At 42.2% G+C, this 19,614-nt stretch overlaps 1 long non-coding RNA gene across 1 annotated transcript in view; it reads left to right on the forward strand.

Annotated features, from left to right (window-relative positions):
• Positions 1–3,996: 3,996 nt before the first annotated feature.
• Positions 3,997–19,614, forward strand: part of LOC126068374 (uncharacterized) — a 65,572-nt gene continuing 49,954 nt past the window's right edge. The window contains exons 1-2 of the long non-coding RNA XR_007515660.1: positions 3,997–4,145; positions 4,306–4,420. This is a non-coding gene — a long non-coding RNA (uncharacterized LOC126068374). The remainder of the gene's footprint in view (positions 4,146–4,305; positions 4,421–19,614) is intronic.

The raw sequence follows: 19,614 nt of genomic DNA on the forward strand, positions 1-19,614 counted from the left end.
GCTGCCTCCCTTCACCTGCCATCAGGACATAGAGGCTGGGGCCAAGAAAATCTCTTGGGAATTCCTTAATATAGGATTTTGAAGGCACAGCATGAATAGTGTTGGGTTTGGGGAGAAAGTCAAGGTTAGGCTTCTCTTTGCAGCTCATTCTTTTCTTCCCTGACTGATCCTGAGCAGGATTTTTTTACTGTGCCATCTTCGGGTTTTTAAAAACTTTTCTGCACACCATTTCCTGTAAGAAAAAAACCTTCACCATCCTAGAAGAGTCCTTCCCCAATCACTTGTTCTTAAACTGAGGTTCCCGAACTCCCAAAGGGCTAATGTTTTCAGGGTTCATCCATGTGGTAGCATGTATCTGAACTTCATTTTTCCTAGTGGCTGAATAATAGGCCATTGTGTGCATATTCCATGTTTTGTTTATCATCTGTTGATGGACTCTTGGGTAGTTTCTACATTTTGGCTGTTGTGAATAATGCTGCCATGAAAATTTGTGTAGAAGTATCTGTTTGAGTGCCTACTTTCAGATATTTTAGGTTTATACCTGGGAGTGGAATTGCTGGGTCATATGGTACTTCTGTGTTCAACGTTTTGAGAAACTGCTAAACAGTTTTCCACAGTGACTGCCATTTTACAATCCCACCAGCAATGCACAGGGTTCTAATTTCTCGACATGGCTTCTTTTTTAATAATAGTATTAGCATTATTCTGAGGATGGAGTTCTTGGCTTCAATAGGCTGTCAAAGAAGCCCATGCTACAAAGAATACTAATATTACGCTGTAGTCTACAGAAGATCCTGGAAAATCCCCAGGATGGGAGAATTCTTGATTGAGGAGTTAAAGGCCTTAAGGTGGAAGAGGGCTGTGAGGTGGAATATGGAAGTTTCAAGTAGTAGTTTAATCTTTATTAAAAATACTTAAAATTGCTCATTAAATGAAGATGCTGATATTGGCTCATCTTAAATTACTAACGAGTATGTAAAAAAAAATTTTTTTTATGTAAGTATTCATTTCCATTTACCATTCCTTGCTCGATAAGTACTCCTTCCTAATTTCGCCAAGACACTTTCAAATTCCCTTTGCTTTGTTGGAGATGACATGCGTGCTAAGTGGCTCCCCTCTTTTCCTCTCCGATTTGGTTTCCAGATACTCTGTGCCTTTCTGATTTATCACTTGGGAGTTTTTGACTCCTGTCTTTCACATCAGTGATCCTACATCTCATGTTCTTCTGTAAGCTCCTAGAACCCACCATCATCTCAGAGATGCAAAATAATTTACATGCCAGGATAAAAAAAAACAAACTTTACATTCTTTTGTCTTCAGGGTTCGCCACCAAAACCTGTGTTCCTCTTCTGCGAATTCATTGGTTTCCCTTTTCTATTTGCTACCCCAAATTCTCTCTTTTTGTGGTTATCCCCAAATAGGAATGACTCAGAATTTGTACGCATTGGAAACAAAACTCTCGTTTTTGCCAGAAAGTAAAAGGAAGGTAATTTGTGTTTAAATGACATTTTGGATATGGGGGACATAGCTTTGTTAGGGCTCACTGTATTTTGAAGATCATATGCCTAAAAAATCCCTGTTGCGTACCCTGTGACAGGTTGCCTGTATTTAGTACCCCGGTGGCCTTTCTTGGTGAATTTCACCTTCTGGGACCTTTCTGGGTATGGGCCAGAATCATACTTGTTCTAGCTTTAGTGAAGAGTAAAAATTCCTTTTCTTTAGAAGGCTATCATTGAGTTTATTTAATGACAGGAAAAAAAAAGTCAAATGTTTGCTTTCTAATCCTATCACACTACTAAGTTATTGAGAGATTTTGGGGGGGCATCAGTGATTTCTCAGAATTTGTTTCCTTGTTTTCAAAATAAGGGGGGTGGTAGTAGGTAGTAACTCCTTAAATTCTTCCTGTTCTCCAAACCCTGTGACTGTCAGATTCTATCTGATGCTAATACTAAACACATCCTAGAACTGCTGGCTAGTTGGGGATTCATTTATAATCAATTAAAGTCAGGACCAGGAAAATAATACTTTATCTCTACAGATCACTTTGTGGTTTACAAAACTATTCTCTAACTATCTCTTTTTACTCTCTTTTCTGTTCCTCTGAGGCCAGCAGCATTGACATCACCTGGGAACTTCCCAGAAAAGCACAATCTCAGACCTCGCCCTGTCCTCTTGAGTTAGAATTTACATTTTACCAAGATGCTCAGGTGATGTGCACACACAAGGAGTCTGAGAACTGCTGCTTTGTCTCATTCTGAGCCTCCTAATGTGGTCGCGATGAGTTGGAACCAGTTCACCAGCACCTAACAACAGTAACAACAGTGACCCTCAGAGGAAGGCAGGGTATTTTACAGATGAGGAAATCAAGACTCAGAGTTGTTAAGTAACTAAGTCAAGGTTACTGTGCTTGTATCTTCTCCAAAATTTCTTGCTCTAAACCTAATGCAGCCAGAATGCTCATTAGAAGGGAGGATAGCAAAGCTTCATCTCACATGCTTTGGACATGTGATCAGGAGGGTCTAGCTGCAGAAGTAGAACATCATGTTTGGAAAAACAGAGGGTCACCAAAAAAGAGGAAAGCCCTCAGTGAGATGGATTGACACAGTGACTGAAACAATGGGCTCAAACATAGCAACAATTGTGAAGATGGCACAGGATCAGGCAGTGTTTCATTCTTTTGTACACAGGGTCTTTGGGAGTCAGAATTACTCGACGGCACCTAACAACAACAAACCTAATGCTGTCTTCTTGGTTGGGCTGGAGTCAGCCTTGTACAACAGAGACTTCTGGCAGCAGTCTGTGTGGTTAGTTCTAGGCAACTGGTGACTGAGTTCTAGCCAGCATAATGTGAGTGAAAGTAGGAAGTACTGTGATCCCTTTCTAGGGAAAAGACACAAACTCAAAAAGATAACTCCCATGTAGCTCCTCCATTGTGGTTTCCACTCCTAGCTGGCTTGAAAAGAGAAAACTCCCCAGAGCAACCTTGGTTTTCAAGGGCCAGGGGAGACTAGTGTAGGCACAGGTGTCTGTGTGTTGCAGGGGGTGATGCTCTGAACAGCGTAAGGGCCTGCCAACCATCCCCTGAGTGTCTATGAGGAAAGCGTATCCCTGTTCCCTGGAATGCACAGGTGAGTGTGTCCTACAGCTGGATCATGGGCACCCAATGCTTTTGGTTGTAAGGACTGGTAGGCACCGCTTATCCTTGGACCCCTGTTGTGGGTGGCTAGGTGACGTGGGTGGAGCCACCAGTCCTCAGGCCCCTGATGTGGGTAGGTCAGGACCCTGTTTAATAGGCAAATTGGTGTTAAACATCAAAAACCCACCTCTCCACCGTACAGCTGAGACAGTTGAAGTCAGATCTGATGCAGACATACCGTCGCAGTCTACCAAGAAGGGCCTAATGTCCTGAAATGGGCCCACACAGATCCGTGCAGGGGTTAAAGCTATTCAAAGTCCACGGACCATTTGTGCTTGGACAGGAGCCGCTTCTGTCCTGAGCTCCCCAGCTTAGTGGATCTGGCAGATTATTTTTTATTCCAAGGCCAGGAGGATGGCTCAGGGCACACAGCAGAACCTATCTCAGGCCCAGGAAATTGACAGCCACTGAAGCCGTCTTGGGGGCTGTGGGTGCGGTAAAATAAACGCAAGTACTTAGCTTTTGCCGAGAGTGCCGTTCTTCTCTGGTTTGTGAGACGTGAGTGGACTCTGCAGCTGGCTGTCTCTCCCTGAGGAAACCAGGTCCCTAACAGTACCTCCAGCCCTGCTGCGGTTGCTCCAGGGGATTGTGCCTGAGGGGAACTGGTTCCTGTCGAATCATGTCCAGCAACTCCTTGCTGCTTCCGAACCATCTCTCCCTTGTCCTGCCGCTCAGTCCGATTTCCGAACTTTGTCCTTGATGTTCAGGGATTCTACTTTGTCATATATGTAACCATTTCACTTGTTTTCTCAGGTCTTTGGTGTAAGTGGGACCTCCGGAAGCATCTGAATACTCTGCGATCTTGGCCCCGCCTCACCCCAGAGCAACCTTAGAAATGTTTTAGAGATGACAAGGCTGTTGTCAGCGTGGGTCCCTGGATCACTGCATTGAGGAGGCCCACTGCAGTGACGGATCTTTCACCTGTCCAGTATCTGTACAGGAGCCACAAGTAAACTTTTATTGAGCTTGAGCCGTTATATGTGTTTGGGTCTATTTCTTAAGTGCTTAGCCAACTGTAACAAAACAAATACATTCGAGCAGTGACTTAGTACTTGAAGTCATAGGTCTTTTGGCCTAATGCATTCATTCATTTCTTTTGTCTCTGGCAGTTGGTGATCAATGGATCGTGGTCTAGCATGCAGAAGTGAGTGAGTGGTGAAAAGCAGCAGAGCTGGTGGGTTGTGAAGACATGTGTTTGAAGGCTGCCACACTCTGTACTCCAGGGTAAGGCAAAGGCAGTAGCTGCCATTGTTACTCTGACTTTGCCAAGTCACAGGGACTCTTGTCTCTCCAGCCTCTCAGAGTCAGTGCAATGGGATGCCCTGCCTGTGAAAGGTTCCCAAAATCTCTATTGATTCAAGTGATTGACACTATGCCAATCAATAATTGTGAACAGGAAGCCATTAGGTTTTGGGTGATAGGATGGAATTCATTATGTGCATGGAAATACCTCAGGCATTATTAGGGATTTATTTACATGAGACGTGATTTTCCTTGAATCAGGGAAGGGTTATTGGGCCTTCCTGAGGTGTGTTGTCGAGAATGGGACCAGGTCTGATTGCCCTTTTCCTGTATCATATCAGGTTGTTAGTTCTGCCAGCTCACATTCCCTCAACCACTGTCCTCCTTCTCCATGGATCACTTTCCTTAACTGTTGTTTTGTTAATTACTTTTTCTAGAAAGGAAACAGCTTGCCAGAGTTGAAGATTCCAGGTTTGGTAGATAATAGCATTAGTAAAGCACATGGTTTTTGCCAGTTCCGCTTTATCCTTCGTCACTGGCAGTCACATGTCAGGTAAGGAGCCCTGGTGGCACAATTGTTAAGCACTCGGCTGCTAACCATAAGGTTGGCAGTTCGAACCCACCCACCGGCTCCATGGGAGAAAGACCTGGGAATCTGAAGGCACCTAACAACAGTGAATCGGGTATTGGCATTGGGAGCATTATGACCAAGGCTGGGTTTGAGCTCTCATTTGTGCTGATGATTGTTGAGTCCAGAAGGAGAAAGTCACTGTTTGGTGTCCCCTTCTCAGAGTCCAGGTGGAAGTCTGGGAAGAAGGGGTAGAAAAGATACCATGTCTCTTTCTGAACTCTCCAGCTTCTACAGCTTGAAGTAAAATCAGACTCCTTGAAAAGAAAATGACAACTAATGGAAATCTAGGCAGAACCAAGGATGGCTGGGAAAGAGGGGCAGGAAGTGAAAGATTAAAAAAGAAAAATTGTATTCAGCTTATAAACTGGTTGGAGTGTTGTTTTAAGCTTGCTTTAGTGCTTTGGAAACCCTGGTGGCGTATTGGTTAAGTCCTATGGCTGCTAACCAAAGGGTCAGCAGTTCAAATCTGACAGGTGCTCCTTGGAAATGCTATAGGGCAGCAGTACTCTGTCTTATAGGGTCACTATGAGTCGGAATCGACTCGACGTCACTAGGTTTGGTTTTCTTTTTGGTAGTACTTTGGAGCCCTTATTAGATAATGTCCCATTGCCCAGCCTCGGACAGGGAAGCCAGAAAGGCTGATGTCCTTAGATGCCTGACATGGCTCGGTAATGAGTGCAATTTAATGAACAAATCAGACAATTTGGGGCTGTAGATCTCTGGAGATTCCCATCAACATACATCATAACTGCTCTGGAGTGACGCGTGTGCGTGGAGATGAGCAAAGCAGAGAAAAGGCAGCTGCAGAAGCATGTCAGCAACTGAAGACTCCAGGTGAGCAGCAAGGCACAGGCAGACCTCAGCTCAGGGGATGGAGGTCGCTAAGGAGCTGGTCTTTGCCAGGTTTTCTCAATAAAGGAAAAGAGTTGGGCTTTGTGAGCTCTACTCATTTTCCTCTATGGCTCCCTATATCCTCTGTTTGAACAGTAATTAAAAAGCATAGCATGTCGGAAATAGCACTTGACTGGCATATGTAAATGCTGTAAAATGATAAATTTGTAGAGTAAGCCATTCTTTAACTGTCAGTTAGGGGCCTAAATAAGTAATCCTAGAGATACCAGTAGACCAGAGTTTCTTAACCTCAATACAGTTGACATTTTTGTCCAGATAGCTCTTGTTGTGGGGGGTGTGGGCGGTTGTTGTAGGATGTTTACCAGGATTACAGGTCTCTGCTCACTGGATGCTAGTAGCTCTGCCCCCCTGCCAAATTGTGACAATCAAAAATGTCCCCAGACATGCCAGATGTCTGTGGGAGGAGGGAGGGGCACCAAAATGGCCCCAGTTGAGAGTAACTACCGTGGGAGATACATGAATTTAATCTTGCGCTGAGTTTCTCTAGGACTGTATTTTAGTGAGTTAACCTCATCATGCCTCAGTTTCCCTACCTGTAAAGTAGACACAGTCTAAGGAAGTAATGTGCATAGTACCGCGTGGCAACTAGGGGGTTCTCTAAGTGCTTGGAAACAATACCTGTCTGCCCACATTTCCAGGACCCAAAGATCACTCTTAATCTTTGTGATGGCAGTGAGTGAGGGGCAGTGGGAATGTGGAGAAGGGTAAAGGCTTAGGGGTGTGGGAAACGGTGAACCCTGCTGGAATCTGAGTTTATTTGAAGGCATCCTGTCCTAGCTTATTGTGACAGTGTATTCTGGATGAAGGCTTTCTTTTAGAGAGGAAAGAAAGGGGAGGGTGGAGGAGGCAGGAAGGAGGCTGCTCAGAAGAACAGTCAGGAAAGTGCACTTGATGGGGCGATCTCGATAATGTGAAAGGGACTCGTATATAATTAGACCAGAGGACAGAGAGAAAAAGCAACCCCCAAAATCAAAATATCTTTTTAAATGACTGCCGATCCAGAAGAGTTGTTGCAGGTAATTAATGTAGACCAGAGACTGTTTGGAGAAGTCTCTTTGTTCTAGAGCCTTTACATTTCTGTCTCCTCTCTTTTGGAATATGGAAAAAAAATGTCTTCATATACGCTTTTCATAAATGCTTTACTATGATACGTGTGTTCTTTTATTACTCTTTAGAACTTTGTGTCGGAAAGGTGAAAAAGGCTGTAATCCTCATATAGACCTAAGTGATCCACATTATTTTGATAGAAAGCACCAGCTTGACTCTAGGGATTAGACATAAACTATCCTGGCAGGGTTGCATTCACCCTTTCTGTGTTTCTGGTCTCTGTACCATTATAACACACTTACAAAGTTGATGATAAATGTGGACAGATCTTGGATGTAATACGTGGAGAAGCCGTCTTAGGTAGCCTTGTTTATACTAGGTGTTAAGTATTTAATAGAAGAAAGGGCACTTCCGTGTAGCAGAAACGGGACAGTGAGAGAAGCTGTTTTGGTAGATAGGTTGGTGTCTTAGTCATCTAGTGCTGCTGTAACAGAAATGCCACAAGTGGATGGCTTTAACAAAGAGAAATTTGTTCTCTCACAGTTTAGGCGTCTAAAAGTCCAAATTCATGATGCTAACTCCAGGGGAAGGCTTTTTATCTGTGCCAGCTCTTGGGGAAGGTCCTTGTCATCAATCTTCCCATCCTAGGAGCTCTCAGTGCAGGGGCCTTGGGTCGAAAGGAAGTACTCTCCTCCTGGTTCTGCATTCTTAGTGGTAGGACGTCCCCATGTCTCTGTACTCACTTCTCTCTTTTATATCTTGAAAGAGATTGATTTAAAATACAAACAAATTTTGTAGATTGAGTTTTGCCTCACTAACATGACTGCCCTAATCCCACCTCCTTACCATCATAGAGGTAGGATTTATAATGCATAGGAAATTACATCAGATGACAGATTGGTGGACAGTCATACAATACTGGGAATCAAGGCCTAGCCAAGCTGACAAACATTTTAGGGGGGACACAATTCAATCCATGACAATTGGTGTTTGAATAGTTGAAGTTTTCATTCTAGTGCTGCTCAGAGTGTGGTCCTAGCATCATCAGCATTACCTGGGAACTTGTTAGAGATGTAAATGATTGGGGCTCAACCCAGACCTCCTGAATCAGAACCTTGGGGATGGAGCTCAATAACCTGTGTTTCAACAAGCCCTCTGTGATTCTGATGTATGCTAAAATTTGAGAAGTACTGCTCTAGTGATGCGTGATATGGTGAAATCTTATGCGTGGTGTCCATGTGTGTATGGAGGGGCAAGGGTTAAGGAAGTGTTTTATCAGGTAGTCAGAAGATGAGTAAGGTTGTCTTGTGATATACTGTTGGATTATTCTCCTAGTCCATGGTGTAAGCCTTTAACTATGCTGTCCAATACAATAGCCACAAGCCACATGTGGCTATTTATATTTAAACTAATACAACTCAATACAATTAAAAGAAATGTAGCTATTCAGTTGAACTGGCCACATTTGAAGTGCTTATTAGCCACATGTGCTTAGTGCTGCCTTATTAGGGAGCACAGATGTAGAGTATGTTCATCATCACAGAAAGTTCTATTGGACAGCACTGTTTCAGCCTGTAATTACCCCTATTTGACTCATACAGGCCAGAAACCCCCACCTGTAGTGATGGTGTGTTCTAGTTCAGTCAAGACCTCAACTCCTTTAAAGCAGAATTGAGTTTTGGACTTCTCTACCCTGGGGACACTTTCAGACTGTAGTTGTATCCTGGTGAACTTTTTACCTTGTGGCGGTATCTGCCTGGTATAGAAAGTGCCGTGGGTCTGTCTCCCACATAATTAAGTGCACTGCCTCTGACATCTTTGCTCTTTAATCTGCTAAGCTGTCTCTTTCCATTTGGTCTGCCCATGCCCTGACCATGGGTGCTAAAGCTTGTTTGTGCAGGGTGTCTCTTTGAATACTGCCTAGAGCTTTATAAAGAGTCTGGAAGAGGTGGCAAGAGAGTTTCACTTCTTTTCCCCAGCATGGCTCAAAAAAGTGTTTCATAAAGAGGATATTAATTCACACAATCTGAGAAGAGTTATCCTCTGAAGAATTAATTGCTAACGTGAAATTTCAACAGACATATTACACCACAGATTTAGTAATTAAGCCCTTTATCAACGTGGAAAAATTTTCCATTGGTACTCTATTGGTATTATCAAGGAGCTCTGGTGATGCAGTGGTTAAGTGCTCAGCTGCTAACTGAAAGGTCACGGTTGGAACCCACCAGTTGCTCAGAGGGAGAAAGATGGGGCAGTCTGCTTCCCTAAAGATTACAACCTTGGAAAGCCTGTGGGGCAGTCTACTCTGTCCTGTCAGGTTGCTCTGAGTTGGAATTGACTTGATCGCAGTGAGTTTGGTTTTGTCATTGCTATTATCAACAATAGCAATAATTATTTAGTTGCTAAGAAATTCTCTGAATTAGAACAAATAAAAAGATGTGGAGATGCACGGTGTTTAAAAGATAAAATGGAAAGCTAACTGGGCCCATGGGAGGGGGTATGAAAGTAAGAATTTTGTGTGTCTTTAGCATTATTGCTGGAGGTGAGGGAAGGAGTTGCATAGGGAATCACGTTGACCTTTGGACAGCCTTATCTTGACTGGCTCACTTCTGAGGGAGGATGTTGCTTATTCTCTTACCGCCCTCCTATCTTTAATTTGCCTTTCTTACCCTCTTTCGTCTGCCCAGAATGTTGGAGGGGGCCCAGTGTTTCTCAAGGAGGGTGTATTGGCGTGATTTATCATTATATGGAACTGCCCTGCCCATTTCGGACATTTAGCATCCCTGGTCCCTTGATGCCCATGTTACTCCAACCTAACCAAGTCATTGTGTCAACCAGAGATATCCACCCCACCCACAGTACACATATCCAAATGCCTGTGATTGAGAATTACTGGCTCCTAATTTTTTTTTTAAAGAGATGAGCTTGGTGTCTTTTTTGGGAGGGAGAAGTGATTAGAGTTGGTGAAGGTGCAGGTGCTCTGAGGGGCTCGCTCATTAATTTCTGACACAACCTGGCCCCAAACAGCCAGTTCTCGCAGTGCTAGAAGTGGTGCTGGGAGCTGATTTTGTTCTATTAGACTAGAAGAATTGCATTCTGCTACTGCAAGACTGAATATACCATGGACCGCCAAAAGAACAAATAAATGTGTCTTGGAAGAAGTACAACCAGGCTGCTTCTTAGAAGCAAGGATGGCGAGACTGCATCTTACATACTTTGGACATGTCAGGAGGGATCAGTCTCTGGAGAAGGACATCATGCTTGGCAGAGTACAGGGTCAGCGGAAAAGAGCAAGACCCTCAACGAGGTGGATTGACACAGTGGCTGCAACAATGAGCTCAAGCATAACAAGGATTGTAAGGATGGCGCAGGACCAGGCAGTGTTTCGTTCTGTTGTGCATAGGGTCCCTATGAGTCGGAACTGACTCGACGGCACCTAACAACAACAACTGCAAGACTTGGACCCAGAGGCTCAAAATCAACAGAGGCCTCTGTTACTGCCAGGGAGGGACCTAACTCATGAGCAGGAAGATAGTTCCCAGTCTGGTGCCACTCCAGGGTGTGTCTGCACCAACATTGGTTGCTCATTCGTACTCTACTTCTTTGCCATTAACATTTCACGGCGTTTCCATTTAGGCTTCTCTTCTGGCGTCTTTGTGCTCGTGCTCGCCCTTCTTGCTCCTACAACCAACTGATGGTCTGTGTATGGACCAAAGTCCAAGAAAAGAATAGGCTATGATAGGTTCTGTAGTAGCTATCATCCCTTTTTGCCTAAGCTCTTAAACCAGGCAATCTTATGGATGCTCATAGCTTCTCCTGGACTGTCTTAGTCATCTAGTGCTGCTATAACAGAAGTACCACAAGTGGATGGCTTTAACAAAGAGAAATTTATTTCCTCACAATGTAGTAGGCTAGAAGTCCAAATTCAGGGCGTCAGCTCCAAGGGAAGGCTTTCTTTCTTTGTGGGCTTTAGAGGAAGGCCCTGCCCTCAATCTTCCCCTGGTGGAGGAGCTTCCCAGGTGCAGGGACCCCGGGTCCAAAGGACACTCTCTACTCCTAGTGTTTCTTTCTTGGTATGAGGTTTCCCTCTCTGCTAGCTTCCCTTTCCTTTTATCTCGTGAAAGATGAACGTGGTGCAGGCCATACCCCAGGGAAACTCCCTTTACATCGAATCACTGATGTGACCTTAGTAAGGGTGTTACAATCCCACCTAATCCTCTTTGACATAAAATTACCATCATACAATGGAGGAAACCAAACAATATTGGAAATCATGGTCCAGGCAAATTGATACACACATTTTTTGGGGGGGAACATAATTGAATCCATGACATGGTCCAAATATTTGTGGCCTAGGGCTACTTGCTTCAGTAAGGACTGTGGTCCTGGAAGTTTCCCTAGAAGAGAGCAGTGGTAGGATAGACTGATAGAGCATGAGACTCCTCTCCAGTGTAAACCAAAAAAAGAGTTGCCGTTGCATCATTTCTGACTCATGGTGATACCATGTGTGCAGAGTAGGCCTGTTCCATAGGGTTTTCAATGCCGTGAGCTTTCAGAAACAGATCAGCAGGCCTTTCTACCAAGGAGCCTCAGCGTGGCTTCGAACTACCACCCTTTTGGTTAGTAGGCAAGTGCTTAACCATTTGCACCACCCAAGGACTCTGTCTCTAGTATGTTGCTGTTGTTGGTCGCCGTCAAGTCGATTCTGACTCATAGCAAGAGCATGCGTATAGAGTAGAGCTGCTCTGTAGGGTTTTCTAGGCCGTGAGCTTTTAGAAGTATATCACCAGGCCTGTCTTCTAAGGCGCCTCTGGATGGGTTCAAACTTCCAACCTTTCAGCTAGTAATCGAGCACGTCAGCGTTTGCGCCAGTTAGGGACATCTCTCTCTGGCATACCCAGGCGTAGGGACCCTGAATTGTTAACTTCCGGGATCAATACAAATAGCATTTGTGGGTTATATGCAGCATAGAGAAATGAAAGATTATTCACAAAACTTACGTGTTCTCATGTTCAGTAGCCGTTGGGGAAAAGCATGAACCCTTTCTTTTAATTGAGACGATGGGCTGCATCTCAGTATAGAATAGTAGGGAAATTGCTAGACTGGATGATTGGGAAATGGGGAGTTGTATTTACCATATGGATAGACCGTTTTTTCCATCTGTCAAGTATGATTCTTTCGGCCACTCATGTATCCCACGAGAATAATGGCTAGGTGACTGTCTCAATGGTGAAAGACGATTTGACACCTCTGACAAGTGTTCTTCAACAGCTGTGCTTGTAAGATTCCAGTTCTCACAAAGAAAATATCTTGGCTTCTTAGTCTATAAATAAGTTCCATATTAATGTTGTCATTTCAGCGATTACTGTCCTAGAAAGTGTACTTAAAATTTTTTTATACTGGGTTTTGATCATGTGAACCAACGATTGAGTGTGACTTTACAAGGCAATGCGTTATAATATCACAGAAGGCTCTGTCCTGATTCCTGATTCTGTGTCAGGGTAAGAACGACGGTCCCGGTTCCATTGGGACCGGCACAGCTGTGAGCGGGGTGATCTGTGGCAGCACAAAGAGCTCATGATGTCGATGAATTCATTTAAGGCTCTAATACTGAATTCTTCTCACCGAGTAGCTGGATCCCGGTGGCACTGCATACAGAGAATCAGTCAGCGCTTCCTTAGAGGGATGGAGCTTTGTCGATTGGGAGTCAGCAGAGAAGGGGTGCAGCAGGGCTTCTCCAGCTGGTGGGTGAGGAGAAAGTGTGGTTTGTTACCCAGGGGTGGCTGGGGTCAGCTTTCTCACCCAGCTGCTGACTACCAAAGTGAAAAGAACAGAGAGGAATCATTTGCTCCAGTTGCTCTTCTTTCTCTTCCTGAAGATTCCTGCACCCTCTATGGAATTAAAAAAAAAAAAATGAGAAGAGAAAGAAGTACAGAATTATATATAGTTAATTTTTCTTTTATTTCTTTTGAATGAGAAGATTTATACATAGATAACCAGATACTGCCAGAAGATTAAAACCTTAATTTTAATTTTAAATGAGCATTAGTCTTCCAGGCTAAACTAGATAAAGATAAAGCAACTCAAATCTGCGCATACATAACATTTTTTTTTTCCAAAAATATAATTGTTCCCATAGGATCAGGAATTAACCTGCAGTAACCCTCAATGAAGATCCTGTAGGAACGGTAAAGACATCTGCTCCCTGCAGGATATAAAGAGATCCTGAGAGATTCTGAAAGATGGCTGAGAGCCTAGAATCCTGTGTCCTTGAATTCTGTCCTGCCACAGGCCTCTCCCTGTGAGACCCCTGAGGGATAAATGTGCACCAGGGGAAGGACTGTGGGTGCAGATGCTTGATTGAGGACCTGTGACTGAGAGCCCCCCACCTGTTGAGCCGCCTCACCCTTCCTGTGAGGCCCAGGAAGGGGCAGTGCCTCTTGGTGCTCTCTCTCCTGAGCCCATCATTGGCTGTTGCCTTGGACTTCCAAACAAGTAAACCTGTGGCTGACTTAATGTTTTTAAATGTGACCCGTTCCTAGCAGCCCACGTCCTTCGAGGGGGCATCAGAAACAAGGAAGAAAGCAGGCAAGGGGGAGCATTATTCTCCTAGCTATCAATAGCTTTCCCTGTTCCACGAGAAAGAACACTTATTTTATTTATTTATTTTTTTTAGCTTTAATAAAGAGAAATTTATTCTCTCCCTGTCTAAGAGATAAAAGTCCAATTTCAGTGTTCCGGCTCCAGGGGAATGCTTTTTCTGTAGGCTTTGGGAGATGGTCCTTGTCATCAATCTTCCCCTGGTCTAGGAGCTTCTCAGCGCAGGGATCCTGGGTCCAAAGGATGCACTCCCCTCCTAGCTCTTAATTCTTTTTTTTTTTTTTTTTAACTTTTATTGAGCTTCAAGTGAATGTTTACAAATCAAGTCAGACTGTCACATATAAGTTTATATACACCTTACTCCATACTCCCACTTGCTCTCCCCCTAATGAGTCAGCCCTTCCAGTCTCTCCTTTCATGACAATTTTGCCAGCTTCTGACTCTCTCTATCCTCCCATCCCCCTCCAGACAGGCGATGCCAACACAGTCTCAAGTGTCCACCTGATACAAGTAGCTCACTCTTCATCAGCATCTCTCTCCTACCCACTGTCCAGTCCCTTCCATGTCTGATGAGTTGTCTTCGGAAATGGTTCCTGTCCTGGGCCAACAGAAGGTTTCGGGACCATGACCGCCGGGATTCCTCTAGTCTCAGTCAGACCATTAAGTATGGTCTTTTTGTGAGAATTTGGGGTCTGCATCCCACTGATCTCCTGCTCCCTCAGGGATACTCTGTTGTGCTCCCTGTCAGGGCAGTCATCGGTTGTGGCCTGGCACCAACTAGTTCTTCTGGTCTCAGGATGATGTAAGTCTCTGGTTCATGTGGCCCTTTCTGTCTCTTGGGCTCATAGTTATCGTGTGGCCTTGGTGTTCTTTATTCTCCTTTGATCCAGGTGGGTTGAAACCAATTGATGCATCTTAGATGGCCGCTTGTTAGCATTTAAGACCCCCAGACGCCACATTTCAAAGTGGGTTGCAGAATGTTTTCATAATAGAATTATTTTGCCAATTGACTTAGAAGTCCCCTTAAACCGTGGTCCCCAAACCCCTGCCCTTGCTCCTCTGCCCTTTGAAGCATTCAGTTTATCCTGGAAAATTCTTTGCTTTTGGTCCAGTCCAGTTGAGCTGACCTTCCCTGTATTGAGTATTGTCCTTCCCTTCACCTAAAGCAGTTCTTATCTACTAACTAATCAGTAAAAACCCCTCTCCCACCCTCCCTCCCTCCCTCCCCCCCTCGTAACCACAAAAGTATGTGTTCTTCTCAGTTGATACTATTTCTCAAGATCTTATAATAGTGGTCTTATACAATATTTGTCCTTTTGCCTCTGACTAATTTCGCTCAGCATAATGCCTTTCAGGTTCCTCCGTGTTATGAAATGTTTCACAGATTCGTCACTGTTCTTTATTGATGCATAGTATTCCATTGTGTGAATATACCACAATTTATTTATCCATTCATCCATAGATGGACACCTTGGTTGCTTCCAGCTTTTTGCTATTGTAAACAGAGCTGCAATAAACATGGGTGTGCATATATCTGTTTGTGTGAAGGCTCTTGTATCTCTAGGGTATATTCCGAGGAGTGGGATTTCTGGGTTATATGGTAGTTCTATTTCTAACTGTTTAAGATAACACCAGATAGATTTCCAAAGTGGTTGTACCGTTTTACATTCCCACCAGCAGTGTATAAGAGTTCCAATCTCTGCGCAGCCTCTCCAACATTTATTATTTTGTGTTTTTTGGATTAATGCCAGCCTTGTTGGAGTGAGATGGAATCTCATCGTAGTTTTAATTTGCATTTCTCTAATGGATAGTGATCGAGAGCATTTTCTCATGTATCTGTTAGCTGCCTGAATATCTTCTTTAGTGAAGTGTGTGTTCATATCATTTGCCCACTTCTTCATTGGGTTGTTTGTCTTTTTGTGCTTGAGTTTTCACAGAATCATACAGATTTTAGAGATCAGGCGCTGGTCGCGATGTCATAGCTGAAAATTCCTTCCTAGTCTGTAGGTGGTCTTTTTACTCTTTTGGTGAAGTCTTTAGATGAGCATAGGTGTTTGATTTTTAGGAGCTCCCAGTTATCTGGTTTCTCTTCGTCATTTTTGATAATGTTTTGTATTCTGTTTATGCCTTGTATTAGGGCTCCTAAGGTTGTCCCTATTTTTTCTTCCATGATCTTTATTGTTTTTGTCTTTATGTTTAGGTCTTTAATCCACTTGGAGTTAGTTTTTGTACATGGTGTGAGGTATGGGTCCTGTTTCATTTTTTTGCAAATGGATATCCAGTTATGCCAGCACCATTTGTTAAAAAGACTATCTTTTCCCCAATTAACTGACACTGGGCCTTTGTCAAATATCAGCTGCTGATATGTGGATGGATTTATATCTGGGTTTTCAATTCTCTTCCATTGGTCTATGTGTCTGTTGTTGTACCAGTACCAGGCTGTTTTGACTACTGTGGCTGTATAATATGTTCTAAAATCAGGTAGAGTGAGGCCTCCCACTTTCTTCTTCTTTTTCAGTAAGTTTACTTATCCGAGGCTTCTTTCCCTTCCATATGAGGTTGGTGATTTGTTTCTCCATCACATTAAAAAATGACATTGGAATTTGGATTGGAAGTGCATTGTATGTATAGATGGCTTTTGGTAGAATAGACATTTTTACTATGTTAAGTCTTCCTACCCATGACCAAGGCATGTTTTTCCACTTAAGTAGGCCCTTTTTAGTTTCTTGTAGTAGTACTTTGTAGTTTTCTCTGTATAGGTCTTTTACATCTTTGGTAAGATTTATTCCTAAGTATTTTAACTTCTTGGGGGCTACTGTGAATGGTATTGATTTGGTGATTTCCTCTTCGATGTTCTTTTTGTTGATGTAGAGGAATCCAAGTGATTTTTGTATGTTTATCTTATAACCTGAGACTCTGCCAAACTCTTCTATTAGTTTCAGTAGTTTTCTGGAAGATTCCTTAGGGTTTTCCATGTATAAGATCATGTCATCTGCAAATAGAGATAATTTGACTTCCTCCTTGCCAATCCGGATGCCCGTTATTTCTTTGTCTAGCCTAATTTCTCTGGCTAGGACCTCTAGCACAATGTTGAATAAGAGCAGTGATAAAGGGCATCCTTGTCTGGTTCCCGTTCTCAAGGGAAATGCTTTCAGGCTGTCTCCATTTAGAGTGATGTTGGCTGTTGGCTTTGTATAAAAAAAAATTTATAGATGCCCTTTATTTTGTTGAGGAATTTTCCTTCAATTCCTATTCTGGTGAGAGTTTTTATCATAAATGGATGTTGGACTTTGTCAAATGCCTTTTCTGCATCAATTGATAAGATCACATGGTTTTTGTCTTTTGTTTTATTTATGTGGTGGATTACATTAATGGTTTTTCTAATATTAAACCAGCCTTGCATACCTGGTATAAATCCCTCTTGGTCATGGTGGATTATTTTTTTGATATGTTGTTGAATTGTATTGGCTAGAATTTTGTTGAGGATTTTTGCATCTCTGTTCATGAGGGATATAGGTCTGTAATTTTCTTTTTTTGTGATGTCTTTACCTGGTTTTGGTATCAGGGAAATGGTGGCTTCATAGAATGAGTTAGGTAGTATTCTGTCATTTTCTATGCTTTGAAATACCTTTAGTAGTAGTGGTGTTAACTCTTCTCTGAAAGTTTGGTAGAACTCTGCAGTAAAGCCGTCCGGGCCAGGGCGTTTTTTTGTTGGGAGTTTTTTGATTACCTTTTCAATCTCTTTTTTTGTTATGGGTCTATTTAGTTGTTCTACTTCTGATTGTGTTAGTTTAGGTAGGTAGTGTTTTTCTAGGAATTCATCCATTTCTTCTAGGTTTACAAATCTGTTAGAGTACAATTTTTCATACTAATCTGATATGGTTCTTTTAATTTCATTTGGGTCTGTTGTGATGTGGCCCATCTCGTTTCTTATTTGGGTTATTTGTTTCCTTTCCTGTATTTCTTTAGTCAGTCTGGCCAGTAGTTTATCAATTTTGTTAATTTTTTCAAAGAACCAGCTTTTGGCTTTGTTAATTCTTTCAATTGTTTTTCTGTTCTCTAATTCATTTAGTTCAGCTCTAATTTTTATTATTTGTTTTCTTCTGGTGCCTGATGGATTCTTTTGTTGCTCACTTTCTATTTGTTCAAGTTGTAGGACAGTTCTCTGATTTGGGCTCTTTCTTCTTTATGTATGTGTGCATTTATCAATATAAATTGGCCTCTGAGCCCTGCTTTCGTTGTGTCCCAGAGGTTTTGATAGGAAGTATTTTCATTCTCATTGCATTCTATGAATTTCTTTATTCCGTCCTTAATGTATTCTATAACCCAGTCTTTTTTTTCAGGAGGGTATTATTCAGTTTCCAAGTATTTGATTTCTTTTCCGTAATTTTTCTCTTATTGATTTCCACTTTTATGGCCTTGTGGTCTGAGAAGATGCTTTGTAATATTTTGATGTTTTGGATTCTACAAAGGTTTGTTTTATGACCTAATATGTGGTCTATTCTAGAGAATGTTCTATGTGCACTAGAAAAAAAAGTATATTTTGCAGCTGTTGGGTGGAGTGTTCTGTATAGGTCTATGAAGTCAAGTTGGTTGACTGTAGCAATTAGGTCTTCCCTGTCTCTATTGAGCTTCTTACTGGAAGTCCTATCCTTCTCTGAAAGTGGTGTGTTGAAGTCTCCTACTGTAATTGTGGAGGTGTCTATCTCACTTTTCATTTCTGTTAAAGTTTGTTTTATGTATCTTGCAGCCCTGTCATTGGGTGCATAAAGATTTAATATGCTTATATCTTCCTGGTCTATTGTCCCTTTAATCATTATGTAGTGTCCTTCTTTATCGTTTGTGGTGGATTTAACTTTGAAGTCTATTTTGTCAGAAATTAATATTGCTACTCCTGTTCTTTTTTGCTTGATATATTTTTTTCCATTCTTTGAGGTTTAGTTTCTTTGTGTCTCTAAGTCTAAGGTGTGTCTCTTGTAGGCAGCATATAGACGGATTGTGTTTCTTTATCCAGTCTGAGACTCTCTGTCTCTTTGTTAGTGCATTTAGTCCATTTACATGCAGCGTAATTATAGATAAGTATGTGTTTAGTGCTGTCATTTTGATGCCTTTTTGTGTGTGTTGTTGACAATTTCATTTTTCCACTTACTTTTTTGTGCTGAGACGTTTTTCTTTGTAAATTGTGTGTTCCTCATTTTCATAGTAGTTGACTTTATGTTTGCTGAGTTGTTATGTTTTTCTTGGTTTTTATTTTGAGTTATGGAGTTGTTAGACCTCTTTGTGGTTACCTTAATATTTACTCCTTTTTTTCTAAGTAAAAACCTAACTTGTATTGTCCTATATCGCCTTGTATCCCTCTCCATATGGCAGTTCTATGCCACCTGTATTTAGTCCCTCTTTTTGACTATTGTGATCTTTTACATAATGACTTCAATGATTCCCTGTTTTGAGCATTTTTTTCTTTTTAAAGTTAATCTTAATTTGTTTTGTGATTTCCCTATTTGTGTTGATATCAGGATGTTCTGTTCTTTGACCTTGTGTTGTGTTGTTATCTGACGTTATTGATTTTCTGACCAAACAATTTCCTTTAGTGTTTCTTGGAGCTTTGGTTTGGTTTTTGCAAATTCTCTAAGCTTGTGTTTATCTGTGAATGTTTTAATTTCGCCTTCATATTAGAGAGAGAGTTTTCCTGGATAAAGGATCCTTGGCTGGCAGTTTTTCTCCTTCAGTGCTCTATATATGTCATCCCATTGCCTTCTTGACTGCATGGTTTCTGCTGAGTAGTCTGAACTTATTCTTATTGATTCTCCTTTGTAGGAGACCTTTCTTTTCTCCCTGGCTGCTTTTAAATTTTTCTCTTTATCTTTGGTTTTTGCAAGTTTGATGATAATATGTCTCGGTGATTTTCTTTTCGGATCAATCTTATATGGGGTTCGATGAGCATCTTGGATAGATATCCTTTCGTCTTTCATGATGTCAGGGAATT

The sequence above is a fragment of the Elephas maximus genome, chromosome 27, assembly GCF_024166365.1.
Source record: "Elephas maximus indicus isolate mEleMax1 chromosome 27, mEleMax1 primary haplotype, whole genome shotgun sequence".
In the NCBI taxonomy this organism is placed as follows: domain Eukaryota; kingdom Metazoa; phylum Chordata; class Mammalia; order Proboscidea; family Elephantidae; genus Elephas; species Elephas maximus.